Raw genomic sequence first — 15,003 nt, forward strand, 5'->3', positions numbered from 1 at the left:
GCATGATGGGTTGGTAGAGTGTGTTACCTCTCCCCTATTGGTAGGTGAACCATTTATGAGTGGTGTCTTTGGAATTGCTTTACAAAATCCTCTCTTATGGTAAAGTCACTTTTTGAATTGCAATTTAGCAAATGCTACTTTTAGAAAGTTGGCATTTTCCTGTCTTAGCCATTTAGTGCCTGCAACCTGTCTTTGGATCACATGGCTAGGTGTAGTTGGTATTAGTATATTCCTCCCAAACAGCCACATAAAATAGAGAGCTTAGGTGTGCCTGGATGGGCCATCTTTGGCAGGATTTGGGGGCAGGGCTAGGCACAGCCCCACTTACACTGAAATAGGCTGTGTGCTGCCTTCACACAAAGGATTGCATACCCCTGTATTTAGTCTGAAGCCTGGGCACAGAGGTAAGAAACCTGAGGACTTCAAAGGGAAACCTCTGGAAGATTCTCCTACTTCAAGGAAGGCACCAGGTTTAAATATTGGACCTTAGACACCAACTCTTTAGTACACTTCTGATCTGAGGAAGACTATGCTAGGAAGAGGTACTGCTATTCTGCTGAAAGCACTGCCACTCTGCTGGACTGCTGCCCTGAAAGACTGCTACCCTGCTGTGCTGACCTGTTGCTCTGCTACCTCTTGCCTGGGTGAGAGGGACTGAAGTGACTCCAAGAGCTAGTCTCTTGTAACCAACACCTGAATGTGCTCTGGCAGCCCATCTGAGGGCTAGTCTCTTGTAAACAGCACTTGAATGTGCTCTTGTAGCCCATCTGAGGACCCATCAGAACCAACGCATCTCCTCTGCTGGATGGCGCAACCCTGAGCATAACCAAAGAATTGCCTCTACTGCAAAGACTTTCCTGGTGCATGGACGTTGCATTGCTTTTGCTGGCCATAGCCTCATTAGCACCACCACGGTGTGACACATCTCCGACGCAGGCCCTCACATTGCAGGCCTCTCATCGTTAGCAGCCTCGATTAGGACGTAGAACTTTGCATCACAAGCCCCGCAACTTCTTCAGAACCAGGCGGTGCATGATGCATCCTCGATGCAGTAGTTCACATTACTCATCCACCTCATCAGCAGCCTCCTCAACAATGACACAGGATCTCACATTGAAGCTTCTTAGCTTCCCGGAATCGACGCTGTGCGACGCAGGACTTAGCAATGCTCCGCAATCAGGATTAAAGGTACACTTGTTCATCAGGCCTAACTGGGATCCTGTAACCAACCAGCGCTCAATCACGGTCAGCATGAACTTATGACTTCTACCAGATAACCACAGTTCTCACTTTGGACTTTTTGGCACTATATTCACTGAAATTATTTATATTGCGTATCTCCAAGTCTACTGATTAGAGTTTTGCCCATTTTGGTCTTGTTTTATTTATTAACATTTAGTCTATTCTTCTAAATTGTTGTGGGATTTTTTTGTGTTGTATTTTGACTTTATTGCTGTTTCAAGTGCTGCATACTTGATTTACACATTGCCTCTAAATTTGCCTGACTGCTCTGTTCTAAGCTACCAGGGGTTGAGCACACATTCATTTGGGGTTTGCCCAATACATACACAAAATCATTCTCCTCCACATGCAACAGTATTAAATGTGGCCAGAATCTTAGGTAAGACCTGACCCATGGCATCCTCCCCGGCCATACAAATGCACCATTACCTTCTCTTTCCTGAGGCCCAGCTACAGCCTTTAGCACTGACTTACTGCTTGCTCCTCTTCCCATTTCACTATCAAATGACCACATACCCAAACTTTCTTCTGGCCCCTCCATTCTCTCACTCCTGCCAATAAATAATCCCTGCTTGCATGGTCCATTTGTTATCCTTCTCCTGGGGTGAACATAACCCTGCATGCACTTGGACCACCAATGGCTGAATATTTTAAATCAGTCTTCACTCCATACCATTTTGTACTCTTCTGTGTCTAGGGATCCCTAAATGAATGTGTGCCAAAGCAACCTTTGGGCCAGCCACCCACCCCTCGGTATTTCCTCAGAACTACTAAATTCTGCCTGTCAAACACTTTTTCCCCTCTTCATGCCTCCTAACACTTTAGACCCTGAAAGTCACACAAGACCCGTTCCCCTTCACAGTCAATTGTCCTACAATCTTGTCACAGTTGCAATGTCACCCTAGTATCTAAGCCCCTCTGGTCCATCTTGCAACACTACTCCACAATGAGCATACTATTCAGTTCTGTGCTAAAGTTGTCACCCTTCAGCCTTCCATGCCCCTTTGCCCCCACCACTTCAATGCCCCAAAGCCTCCAAAAAACAGCACTGAGAACATTTCTCTAAACAACTTAATCTTCCAGGTAAATGTGCATGCTGACCTCCCCTGGGTAAGAACTCACCTCAAAATGTCAATGTGTAAACACATCCTTCCAGTATTCTCCTCACAAGTTCGTCAATTTTCTTCTTTTTTTTTTTTGCATTGTCAAATTACAACTTACAGCTTGCACAACCGCGCAAACTGCGACAGTACATGACAGTACAGAGGATACACGTTTTTTATCCCAACTCCCCTAGTTACAACATTATATATACATCTAAGCGTGCAAAGCAATGCAGTGCATTCACAACACGTATGTTTATGTGCATTCGGAGGTCCTGCAAACATTCCAAGTATTAAACACAGAAAAAGAATTACTCAAAAATGATTTATACCATATCAGGGTGTTCTAAGAGATATGCAATCAATGGTGACCAAAATTCCTTAGGCCTTGGCGCCTCCGGCAGCTCTTCATCGTAGATGTCCATTTGTTCTTTATAATACACAAGGTCTTTGATCCATCTGACCAGCATTGGCTCAGTTTTACCCACCCCAATGCATTGCGATAGCCACTATGCATCTATTAATGGGTTTTAGCTTCTATACCAATCCCAACAAGCAGAGTTCCAGCTAACATTCAACCTTTTCCATTATCATATCTGTTAGTACCTGGGTAACTTTCAGCCAAAAATTATGGATAGCTGCACATTTCCAAGCCAGGTGTACAAAGTTTGCCCCTGCAGCCCCGCATCTGATGCACCGTGCATCCTCCCTCAAGCCGAACCGCATCAGTTGTGCGGGGGTATAGTACATCTGATGCAGATACTTAATATGTATTATGCAAAGGTTATAGTTGGCGGTCAGTCTCCCGGTCAGTGTGCAACACGCCACCCAATCCTCCCATGCCATGCCATGGAGACCACCAGCTCAGTATTCCATTTCTCAAGGGATGAGGAGCTAGTCATATCAGTTCCTGATATGAGGCACAATATAACTTAGTTATCAGACCCTTACTATCCCCAACAGTCAACACCAATTGCAATGCTCTCAATATCTCCGGTTCTTGGGGGAACTCAGGGTACAATGCTCTAATCGCCATTCTTAATCTAGTGTATGTGAATCCATACATTGTATATGATTGCACAGCAATGAAATTCTCCAGGGTAATTAAAAGTCCATTTCTATACATGTCCCCCAGCGTGGTGACTCCTGCCTTGTTCATTACAGTTAATGCCCCATGTTCCTGGGCGGCCGAGATACCAGGATGAGCAGCAAGTGGCATGGCAGCCGCATATAAGTACTCCCTCCCTGCCCGAATACCCAGAGTCCTCCATTCCCTAACAGTGCATTTGACCGGGTTAATCTCCTTTCTGCGACTCCCGTTATCACTCTGCAGGACCACCGCAGTGAGCGGCACGGGAAAAGACGTATCCACCTCCACAGCTAAATGTGGCAGAATCCACTGAGGGAAATATCAGTAATGCGCAAATTGCACATGAGCACATAAGTAGTGCAACCACAGGTCCGTATCCACAAACCCACCCCGCTCAAACGGCAGTGTCAGTGTCAGTGTATTCTAGCTGCACCTCGGCTGCCCCCCAGCCCACACCAGAGCCAGGAAACAGGACGGTTATGTTTTAAAAAGTGGCGTATTAATGATGATCTGGATGTTTATGAACAGATAGAGAAGCTTTGGAAGTAGAGTCATCTTTATAACTGCAATTCTGTCTGCCAGGGACAGCGGAAGCCGTGTCCACCGAGTGACAAGTTCTGAAATTTAGTTATTACCCACCCATAGTTCATCCTGATCACCGTTTCTGGGTCTCTATGCACCCAAATCCACAGGAATTTCACTGGCTCAGTAGACCATGCAAGTGGGTACTCCAAAGCAATTTACTTAGTGCAGTCAGTCAACGGAAATACTGTGGACTTCACCCAGTTTATACCCAACCCCGAGTGCCTCACGATCGCAATATATTTGCGAAGCATGGGTGCCAGATACATAGCCGGCTCTCGAACTTATAGCATCATGCCATCCGCATACAGTGAAATTGCTAGCGGGCGCTGCCGGAATCCCAATGCCGTGTCAGTATGAAGCGGACTAATTTTACACGCCAAGGGCTCTAGTGCCAATGAAAAAGGCATTGGAGACAAAGGGCAGCCTTATCTAGTGCCCCTGTTAATTGTGATGGGGCCAGAAGCCCATCCATTGACCCGGACTCTAGCAACAGGACCAGCATATAAAAGACGCACCCATTTTAGAAAGAATGGCGGCATCCCCATTCTCTGTAAAACCACAAACATGTAACCCCATTGGAGCGAATCAAAGGCTTTCGCTGTGTCCAGGAGCACCACACCTCAGGAGCTCCAAATCTATCTGGTGCATTACCTCAAACGTGGTGCATAAGTTATACACAGTCGATCGCTTGGGCACAAATCCAGACTGATCTGGGGGTATCCACATGGGGTCCAAGGGTTACAATCTATTGGAGATGATTTTCGCTAATATTTTGGTGACAATATTTATGAGGGATAGTGGTCCATACGACTCACATCTATTGGATTCCTTGTCTTCCTTCAAAAAGATTACAATCTGGGCCTCCCTCAAGGACGGGGGCAGGACACCCTTCTCATAAGCCTCAACGTAAACCTCCAGCAGTCTCGGGCCAGGGCTTCAGCGTATGTTTTATAAAACTCGCTAGGCAGCCCATCCAACCCAGCAGCTTTGCCTGACGGTAATGACGTTATTGCTTTCCTGACGTCTTCCACCATAAAGGGCTGTATTAAATACTCCTGCTGACCATTAGACAACCACCCAAGCGCTATGTTCTACAGATAGGAAGCAATCTCACTGTCACTCACCGTCAGCCTCTCGCCATATAAGTCTGCAAAGAAGTCAAGAAACACCTTGCAAATATCATGTGTAGTATATTGTGGGATCGAGTCATTACTCAGGATCTCTACTATTTGTTCCTGCCCCTTTGGAAGAGCCAGTTTGTGTGCCAGAGAGCGAGTGGGCCTGCCTCCCTCCCCATAGGTATGTGCCTTACATCTTCTGGACCTGTGTAATAATTCCTGTTCAGCATCCTGATTATATTCCGACACCAATTCTCCAATTCGCGCTAGAAGATCAGCCGAAGGGCACTGTTAATAGCCGCTCTCTAGTGTACTAATTTGCTCACTCAGGCCCTGAAACCTATTTTGAAGCACCTTTAATACACCTGCCTGTGCCACAATACATTCCCCCCTGATAGTGACCTTAAATGCCTCTCAAAGCGTACTGGCCTCATCGACTGTCCCTTCATTTTTCAATAAAGAAGTTCATTATGGCGCTGCCAATTGAAGTCCGAAACACCTGATCCAATAGGGACGACAGCTGTAACTGCCATTAAAATGGCGGCCTGGCGAGAGTGGGCACATTCAACTCCAGGAACACATGTGCGTGATCCGACAGCGTCTTTGCCAGATGTTTAACTGTCACTGTCCACGTGGCTGTTTCCGTAGAAACCAGCCAGTGATCCAGTCTAGACCACGATCCATGCACGAGAACCAAAAGTCCCCTTCCTCACTGTCAGGATTGTGACTGCGCCAGATATCCACAATCTCCTTCACCTCCATTAGCTCATTAATTACATGCACAGCTTGATTACCCTGTCTCATTGAACCATCCGACCAATCCAGCTGATGATCCAGGCCCACATTCAGGTTCCTATCCCATATCGCAACAGAAGAGATAAACGACCCAATATGCCTCCAAACATCATTATAAAAAGCTGGATCGTCTACATTTGGCCCATAGGTATTAACAAACATGATAGTCATTGCACCAAGCTTGCCCTGCAGCAGTAGCACCCTGCCCTGCTCATCTGCCTCAGTCCTAAGCAGAGTGAACGGTGTGCCCTTCTTGACTAACACCAGCACACCCCTAGAATATGATGAGTACGATGCTGCCAACGCGCACACTGGCCCAGCAGGCCCCAACATTGCATTTCGAATGCTTGGTAAGATGCTTCTGCTGAAGAAATACCACCTGGATATCATTCCTCTCAGGATAAGCTAGCACATTACAGGTGATTAACTTAACCATGCCACCAGAAACTGCATATTCAAAACATAGCTCATAGGATCCCCCCTACCACAGCCCCAAATTAGCACATTAATTTTGATAATGTATTGCATCAGTATTTGCACTGCACCTGCAACATAGTTTACCCCACCAACCAACCGCCCCACCCACTTCAGCACCCCCAACCTGCTGAAGACAGCCCATTACAAGGTGAACAATCCCCCCCCCCAAGACAGAGCACCCAGTGAAAAAAGCGGGGTAAGCCCATTGTGAATGCTAGAGCGCAGTTACCCTCTCATTTTACCGGGGAGGTGGCCGAACGTGTACATTGTGCCAACGCGGCAGTCCCGCGAGTGTCCAGAGCCCATTGGGGAGTAGGCCATCTATAACCCAACCGTGCCCGCACTACAGCCAGGGGGTGCCACCCTGGCACCAAGATATCTACATGAAATAACACTAGTGCTTTACCTCATTATAGCGATCAATCCCTTACCGACCCCCTCCATCACCGCAGCCAAAGGGCCGCAGCCAATCCCCAGGTAACAGTTAAAGATATGTAGTCCCAGCCTTGCACTTACTGCTCCTCTCCATCAGCGTCACTTGCTGCATCTCGCCGTCTCTTCTTCAGAGCTTTAGTATGATGCATGGCCGCCTTGGGGCTGTTGTGGATCCTAGCGGCACCCTCAGATCCGATTCTCATTCGTGCAAGATATAGCATGGCGCACAGAATGTTCTCAGCCCTCAGCAAATTTTTGACTGGTGAAAATTCCATCCTTGCCGCTTGAACCACTACGGTGAAATCTGTGAAGAATTCCAGCTCATTTCCTTGGTAGGTGATTAAACCTTTTTCGCGTTCCATTCGAGTCGCAGTCCCTATAATTGAGCAGCCCTGCAATGAAAGGACGTGGCGGGGCCCCAGGGACCGGGCGGGCAGCCAGTGAGCGGTGTGCTCACTCCACAATTAGCATGGAGGACAAATGTTCCTGCCCAAAAATATCCTTCAGTAGCTCCTCGACAAAGACCTCAATCTTCCCGGTGTTGGTCGATTCTGACAGGCCAGTGATTTTCAGGTTGTTCTGCCTCGATCTGGCCTCCAAGTCCTCGTTCTTCGCCTTTAATGACCGCAAGCACCTTCTCCATGTTTAAGGTCTTAGTGATCACGCTTTGGAGGTCGTCTTCGGCAGTAGAGACGCGCTTCTCCATCTCGCCTAGCCTTGTCGAGCTTCGCAGTCACAGGGTCCATACGCAAGTTGAGCGCGTCTATCTTGCCGTTTATGGATTGCAAGCTTTGTTTGCATCCAGCGCAGGAGCCGCTGCAGCCGGACCCTCCGACTCAAAGTCTGAGTTATGTCTTTGTTGAGTCTTCCACGGCTCGCACCTTTCGAACGTTAGGCGTGACTGCGATTTGACAGTTTTGCCCATTTTAGCGCATATCCCCTATGCACAAGCAGTATACAGACCAGGGCCCAGCCACCATGTGCAGTACCTCTGCTCGCTATGTAGCTGTAGTCTCAGCTGTGCTAAGAAGCTTATCCCACACACCAGAGGCCAGGCAGCTGCAGCACCTATCCTTGGAGTAGGCAGCACAACGTAGTTTATATTGCACAGGCACACCAGCGTGGCCCACAGGAGCAGGCTCGCCCTCATCCACCCGCACAGTCTGCAGTGCAGGCTCAAATGTGCGCACCAGGCCCAGTGTGCGCCAGCACCAGGGCCCCGATCACACCAACCACAAACATGAGGCAGGCACCCCGGTTCCGCCGGGCACACTCCATAGGATATCTGGGCCTCGATCAAGTCAGAGAAAGGCCTCCACAGCAGGCCCCGTCACTTCAGCTCCCTCTGACGCAAGTCCAGTAGCAGCGCCCGGCAACGCCCGGAGCCAGCAGTCCACCGCTCAGTATCAGAGCCCGGCAGCACCCGGTGCTGGTGCCCACACTGACGCCGAAACACCGATCAGATCAGGCAGGCCTCACCATGTGCCAGAAGACCCCCCGCTGCTATGGGGATGCAGTGCCCGCCTATGCCAGGTCAAGCCACAGGCAGCTGCCGCCAATCAGTCTCACCACTGGCACCCATGTCCCACTCTCTCACCGCAGGTACCGACTGGCAGCAGCAGCCAAAAGCACCGGCAGGGCCCAGCAGTAACACAAGCCCGCTGATTATGGCACGGAAGGGCCAGGGACCTCTGTCTCTCTCGGCGGCTGCCATTTTATATTCGCCTGGGCTCCGCTCACAAGTCCGACCGCCCCGCACAGCAACATAGTTTGTGGGCTCAGATCCTGTAGATAGGCACAAGGGCCTGGGGCTGGTTGCCGCGTAATTAGCTAGATAAAGGATGGATAGTCAGTTCAGCCGGCAGAGCTGCACTAGGGCGCAGCCATCGTGCCACGTGCCCTCTAGCGCCTCCCCCACAAATTCTTCACTTGATGACTCATATCCCCAAAAGCATTTCCCTCAAACACTACCCTAGCTGGTTTCACAGAAATCATCAGAAGCTCCAGACTTTTCTCATTTAACACTATAACAAAGTTAGCTACATTCACCCCCTGTCCTCCATCCCAGTACTGTTGTTCATCCTCTTTGTACACCATCTACACGACTTTTGTCCATGCTTAGCTATACGAGGTCTTCATAGTAGGGCACAGCAAACCTTCTGCAAGTCTCAGGGCCGTCACTGCTCTAGGGCCGTCCTGTCTTCTGGCACTGGTGACCCTCCTGTTTCTGCATCTGGGAACTGTCCAAAGAATCTTGACCACTGAGAACATGAAAGTGCATCAGGGTCCCCATTTTCCAAACCTGGGTTATGCCATGATCAGAACAGTATTTTTCATTGCAGGCATCTTAACAACAGCTTTTTTATCAAATACAACACCCATCTTTCACTGGATGACAGTCAGCTGATTACCCTAACTACAGCCTCATTCTTTATCACAAAAAGTTATCTACTTAACTTTTTGTGTCCGAGTCTCACCATTATGACTGTAGGGAACTACTTCAAAAAAGTGCTATAATGCATTTCCCTAATCCAGTTCCCTGGCCAAGGCTCTGAACATTCTCGACCCTTCCCAAAAAGGGCCAAACCCCCTGGTCCAAGTCTCCTGGTCGTTCTGTGGCACACTGTCATTCTATTGTTTGAAAAAAAGCCAAGTCTGCATATCTTGTCTCATTCCAACTATAACCCTGATCGAATGGTAGTTTCAAAACACCCACCATAGAAAATGCCATTTGACTCCAAAATGTTCTGTCTGGTACTTTGCACATGAAATTCAGGTGCCTAAGCAGCTCCTGTAGCAGAACTTCCATTTGTCTCTTCCTACCACTTCTCCCAACAGCATCTTTAGTCACTAAAGTTTGCCTGCTGGCAATACGCATACCATGGTAATTGAGCCCAACTCAATGCTCAAAATCGTCATCACCATCACTGTCCTTATGTTCTTACTGGAGCCAAAAACACCCCAAATTGTTTTGCCTGTCTTTCTAGAGTGGTCTTTAGTATCCTGCATTTGTTGCAGCTATCTGCTCTCCCTACCAGTAAAAGGTAGTCAAGTGCAGCACTTTCTCAAACACTGACACATTCGGCACAACGCATTCATAAACCATGCTTAGCTTCTCAAAGATAGTTCATGCCACTGAACAACCAACCTTGTCAGCATTTTTTTATCCACATATAGCTGAGCTTGAAACTCAATGGCTATAACTGAAAATCACCAGGGATAGTGGCCATGTTGATGGCAGCTCTATGCTGGAGTATCAAATGGAGTAATCCTTTGGAATAATATTATCATTCACCAAATTCCCCTCCAGCCACAAAAGTTGATGTATCAGTTAGACGTTCACCCAAGCTTGTTTGGCACAACTCCCAGGGGGAAATAATCACTTCAGGAATCAGCATGACTTGAAAGGGGCAAGCCATCCTATCACTATACACCTCCTTCAATAGTTTGCCTTTAACTATGGTCATCTTGACTTTCACTGACTGTACATTTTTTGCAACTGGCCTCACAGGGGTTCTTTATATTGTATTTGGGAACCAAATAAAATTACTTTTCTCAACAAAATAGCAATAGCTGAGTACTTTGTCAACCATGGTTCTATTGCCGCCACCGTAACTGATCCTGGTCCTTCCGCAGATATCCCCTACTATTACGACGACCTCTAAATTCCACTCCCAGTCCTTGGTCTCTAAAACATCGCAGCAGGGAGTGTTTTGCTCCACACTTTGTGCATTTGTGCTTAAACTTGCATGTGGACCAGTAACATGCTGCTCTGTTAAAATGTCAGCATGTGTCCATGTTTTCATCATTTGATTGACCTCTCCTATCCTTCAGGGTGGGTAGTCCTAATAAGTGGGCATAGAGAAGTGGTAAATCACTGGCAATTGACACCGACAGGCCAGGTCCAGTGTGCACCTTCATCTGCAGCCACAGCTCCTTGTCAATCTCTGCACGACTTGTTGGGGTCTAACTCCCTTGGTGCGCTGAACCATTCATTTTAGCAAAGCCAAGCCATCCTTCCAAAGGTTATCTGAGCCTTCAGTATGACCTCTAGGGTAAGATGTACTAAGATAAAATTTACAAACGTGGTTGTTAATTACACACCGAATTTTTAAGAATCCTATGGTTTTTTGTGAACCTACCTATCTACTAATAGGTTGGTTCACAAAATACTGAATCGCTGTGGTTAGCAATTCGGAATGTATGACGTTAATCCGCGGGCAAATACCACGCGGTAGGTTACATCGCGGACGTTATATCGCCCGCGTTACCACGCAAGGCATTACATCGCAAGTTGTTTCTACGACTTGCACTAAATGGTGCGCTGGACTTAGGAATAGTATAAATCACTTATTCCTACTCCAGTTAGCGCAACAGCAGGGAATGTGTTGGACTTAAAATCCAACACATTCCCTGGTGTTGCACGCCATCTAGCGCAAGTCGTTGAAACGGCTTGCGATGTAAGGCCATGCGTGGTAACAGCGCGGACGATGTAACTTTCGCGTTATCAACGCACATGGTATTGACAGCGTTGTAAACGCTGTCTCCCAACAATTCGACCTGACTCATGAATATTAATGAGGTAGGTCACAAAATGAGACCTACTATCATTCCCTGCCATCATACGGGTGGTTGCCTCCTGTGGTCTGCAGACCACCATGTCAATGATTGCCTTAAAATGAATCAATCTTTTTTTTTTAAAGCAGCCCACTTTCCATAAAGGAAAACTGGATGGTTTTAAAACAAAAAGTTTTTTAAACTATTTTTTAAGTGAAAGCAGTGGACCAATGTCTACTCCAGAAATATGTGTTTAGTCCATTCACAAAGGAGAAGGGATTTGGTGGTGACCCCTTTTCACTTGTGAATGGCTTACTACTTACTTTCAGTAGTCAGATTTCAGTTGCAAAACATTAATACATACCATAAAGAATTGCTATTTGGAAGGGACACTCGAAACACGCCCCTTCCAAAGACCAATTTGTAACGGTTTCCTACACCCATTTAGCAATTCGGTAGTATGTTACCGAATCGAAATAAGAACATTTAAAAAACACATTTTCTTCTCACAAATCCTGAAATTTGCAGGGTTTATCAACAGAAAATCTGTTTGTACATCTGGCCCTAGGGACTTGGCCAGGGTTAGGCTGATTTCTGGAATCTTTTTCACAAATATACTGCCATAAATAGTGAATGCTGCTGTTCACATTTCAATATTTGTAGGCACCATTCCTAGATAGAAAGCTCTCTTCTTCTCTTTTTCATTTCTCCTTACATATTGTCTCTGTATGGCAAAGTTTAAATATGTTCGTAGGTTCACTCACCCGTTCTTTCAATTTCAAAGTCAGCATTACATGGCTACCCAACGGTGCCACAATTCCCATGTAAGGAAGCTTCTTCTGGGTTGTCCCTACTAGCATCACGGTCAAGTTCCCTGCCTCTCGTCCCTATGCTTATGCCTCTTCCTGTGCTTTCTTCCTTACCACTGCAGTCTGTCCTCTTCCCTTTCTCCTGACAACTCCCCCTCTGTAAGTCCCCCTCACCAATCTTTATCGTCTCCAACCCAATGTGCTACAGCGGCTGTACACAAACTAATCTTTCCTCGACAAATCTGTCAATGGAATCCCAGGCTACTAAGCACTCGGCCAACTGCCACGGCATTCTCAAAATGCTCTGCAAAATTCTGTATCTACTCCCCCCAATCTCTAGAAGGCTTGTGGGCCAGGTGTTGATACTCTCTCGCCTGACTACTGAAATTCACTTTACCTGGGAGCCCAAAAATTGTAACCAATAAATTGCAAGTGGTACAGAACTCTGCGGCCCGTACCCTGCTGAATATCCCCAGGCACAACTCAATCCAGCAGGCCTCCCTTCATTTGCTTCCAATTAAGCAGTGTATCAAATTCAAAGCACTCTGTATAGCCCACAGGGCCCTGTCAGATAATGACCCCCATCTCACGACCTTTGATCTCCTACTACATTTCTAAGAGAAACTTTTGATACTCAAACACCCAACAGGTAGCAGTCCCCCCATTTTTAAAAAGATGAGAAGCTGGGAAGGTCCTTCAGCTACAACGTAGCCAAGCTATGGAACTCCCTCCCTCCCACTTTGCGGGCCACTGACAATGAATTGACTTTCTGCAAACTTCTGCAAAACCTGTCTTTTTAAATGAAACCCCTTTTTAGAGCACGGGGTCCAGTCTATGTCGCAGTAACATCGCTGGGATGCGCACAGGTAGCTACGTGCTCTACAAATGTTGCTTGGATTACATGAGATTTACTGCCTCAGCTTGACTTCTCTGAAAAAAAGTCCCATGCTCTCTGAAAATGGTCAAATGGAATGTGCATTCACATTTCCTCTGTTAAACCCATCCCCAAACCTGCCCCTCACAATCTCCCCTGTTCTGTCTATGCCACTTATATCCCTTGCCTGCCATAATTCTTTTTCATCCTCATGCTCGGAGTCACTCCCTTGATTAACTGAACCCCCAGCATCCCCAGTCTTTTTTTCTCTGGCTCTTCTCCTGTTTGTTGCCTAACCATCCAACAACCGACAGTATTTCTCAGGAGCAGTACCATTCCCGACTGCAGACCTTTGCTCATTGTTCTCCACTCTGACGTGCCCTGTTGCTGTTCCTGAAGCCCTTAGACCTGTCACCAATACTTTAGAGGTCTCTGTCTGTGTGTCAGACATCATCATGAATTCCAGAGCACTAGAGTTCCCCCCACTCCAGGCGTTCCTGCAGTGATCAGTGTGACACTTCCTCCACCAGTTTCTCATCCACTGTCACTGTGCAGTTCCATGACTGTCACATGGTCACTCTCACAGAGCTGGGCCTTTGGCCTCCTGTCTCTGGTCCTGTGCCCACCACTTGAACCACTGCCACTATAGGCACCGTCCCCTAAATACAGGTGGGTATGACCTGCCCTGGTGCACACTGCCCTACTTACCAAGCACTTCTTACAAAAAATTGGTGCTTGCTTCATCTGCGTGTCTTGAGGCCAGTGGACCTCTGGCCATCTCCACGCACTCTAGCACAGTCCATGCAGCCAACCCATGATGCATCACTGCTCTCAATGTTCCTATGATATACACACTGCTAAGCCTACTTCATGAAACTGCACGCTGGGGGTTTCCACGCCATTCCTCTTGCCCCACACGGCTCCACTGGTCACTGTTCAGTGCCTGGTCCGCCCTATACTGCCTTTAGCTTCTACTGCTTCTTTGACCAGCCCATGCTTGCTACACTCTGTCTCAGTTCGGGGAACCCTGCATCACTTCCAGCCTCTATGGCTCTCATAGGATGACTTACGATGTAGTTTGCTCCCTTTTATCATGGCCCTGTACGTCCACAGCTTGTTGAATTATTTTTGCTAGGTACCATTAGCTCTTTGGGAACCCTTACACATCTCCCACATCTTAGGCTGAGCAGGCTAGCACCATTGCAGTGACTTCCACTGATGCCAGCTGCTCAGTCTGTTACTAGTTCTTCAGGTGCCTTCCGAAGCCACACTTATCCTTTGCTGTCAACATTCAGAGGTGATGTCCCTCTTCAACCAAGCTACCACCACCACCACCACGTTCTTCCCTTCACATGTATTGAGAATAATTATATTTACTGCACCTATGTGGGATTCAAAGTATGACACAGTGGTTGTAAGGCCACCATGTCACAAACTCCACTCGCTGCTCCACCTCCCATAATGACCCTCATGCCTAGAAGGTGGCAGCCTCCACTCAGCGTGCAACCCGTTCAGTCCCACTGAAAGATGAGATAGCTCAAGCAGAAGAAAGCACACCTTCAAAACAAGGAGAAATATAAGGCAAAAGAAGGGCAACTTAACCCATTAGCAGCATCTTGATGAATGAATGAAATGTGCGGTCACGCATGTAGGGAGAATTGAATCAGATTTGACTGAATGCTCAAAGCGCGCAAAGGGTTCAGTGAAGTGAGGCTGAATGGAGAAAGGGAAGCACCAGGCTTAGTCAAAAAGAGTGGCTGGATGAACAAACAATGACATTAGGTCTAAAAAAAAGGACTGTTGCTGAATCTACCAGGGGCCATTGGGTTTAAAGAAGATTGTGAATGAATGTAGAAAGGGAGGACCTGAGTTTAGAGAGAGCGAGGCTGAATGCAGAGAGCGAGGCATTGGGTTTTTC

General features: G+C 47.4%; 1 protein-coding gene across 1 annotated transcript in view; it reads right to left on the reverse strand.

Moving 5' to 3' along the window:
- LOC146831111 (carbonic anhydrase 3-like) overlaps positions 1 to 15,003 on the reverse strand; it is a 265,313-nt gene that overhangs the window by 39,368 nt on the left and 210,942 nt on the right. The gene's annotated exons all lie outside the window — the stretch shown is intronic.

Source organism: Triturus cristatus, chromosome 5_1 (assembly GCF_964204655.1).
Source record: "Triturus cristatus chromosome 5_1, aTriCri1.1, whole genome shotgun sequence".
In the NCBI taxonomy this organism is placed as follows: domain Eukaryota; kingdom Metazoa; phylum Chordata; class Amphibia; order Caudata; family Salamandridae; genus Triturus; species Triturus cristatus.